A 1274-nucleotide genomic window follows, 5' to 3' on the forward strand; every position below is an offset into this window, starting at 1 on the left:
AGTCCTTTGTTCAGTTTGATTTGATACCAATGGTAGTGCTGTTTTGGTGCAGAAATGTGTCAACATCTCTGACATTAGAGTCAAAATTTAAGTCACATCTACTCCATGGAGTGTCTTCTCATATCGGAACATGCTGACATGAAAACATCCAGCTCTGAAAGCAAAGGTTTTTTCATTAAACAGGGAGAATGCTTAACTAAGCAATTCAGACAGCTAAGATGAATAATTGGCATTTGGTTCTTCAAGCTGAGCTCTCCACACCAACTGCTCCAACGAAGGCCGTGGATAAGATCCCCATCGATTATTTTGGTCAATGTTTGCCTCAACAACAACCTATTGTTCTGAACAATGCTACACCACAAGCAGAGGGCTAAGTCTGATTTTCATCGTAAATTTTCAATTTCAGTTCTTAATGCACAGTTTCTTATGAATGTGGACAGCAGAAGACCGTTAACATTCCATTTCTAATATTTCCAGAAAATTCTACTCCGCTGATATCGCCTTGCCTTATCACACCTCAAGCCAGGAACCTGGATCAGTCGAGTTCCTTTCCACACATGGAGTTGCTTTTTCTAATTCATTGACTGCTGATATAATAGATTATTGGCCTTGAGAGTCAGCTGTAAATTAGGTTGAACTTTCTCAGCTTGACTTTCAACTGATCCTAAAAAAAAAATCACCTGCAGGTAAGTGTATTGCATTGCTTCTTGTTTTGCTTAATTCCACACCCCCCGCCTCGAACATCCAAACTTCACGATAGTTCGACAAACGCGTTGAAACTGATTCGTATTGGAAGTTGGTGGCTTTTTGTGTCTCGACATATAAAGTACTCAATTAGATGACTGAGTCAGTCTTGAAATTACTTCGGATTCTTTACAGTTGACAATTTACTTTCGATTGAATGCAAAGCTCAAGCTCTACGAAATCCAAATCCTGCCAAGGAATTCAGGACTTTTAAAGGTATCTACGCTGTGAACAGGATTCGAGCCTGCGCAGAGAGACCCCATTGGTTTTCAAATCCAACGCCTTAACCTCTCGGCCATCACAGCTGTAACAAGATTGCCAATTTTCATAGTAAAACAACTGAATTCATTTGTTGGAAGAACAAATTGTCAAGACCCAAAGATTTCGCCAAATCCTTTGCAGAGACCCAGACGAACCCTTAAAAGATTGACAGGCTTTCACCGCAAACTAGATTCTGACACAGCTGAGGTTGTGGGAATGATTCTTCGTCGAATTATAGAGTCACGGATGCACACCACACGAAGAGAGGA

General features: G+C 40.7%; 1 non-coding gene across 1 annotated transcript; it reads right to left on the minus strand.

The window, feature by feature from the left end:
• Positions 1-967: 967 nt before the first annotated feature.
• Positions 968-1049, minus strand: trnas-uga (transfer RNA serine (anticodon UGA)). Its single transcript has one exon. It is a non-coding gene; the product is annotated as a tRNA-Ser (tRNA).
• Between the last annotated feature and the right edge of the window lie 225 nt (positions 1050-1274).

This window comes from Chiloscyllium plagiosum, unplaced genomic scaffold (assembly GCF_037043375.1).
Source record: "Chiloscyllium plagiosum isolate Xiang-an unplaced genomic scaffold, Cpla_swu_hap1 HiC_scaffold_51, whole genome shotgun sequence".
NCBI classification, from domain to species: Eukaryota; Metazoa; Chordata; class Chondrichthyes; order Orectolobiformes; family Hemiscylliidae; genus Chiloscyllium; species Chiloscyllium plagiosum.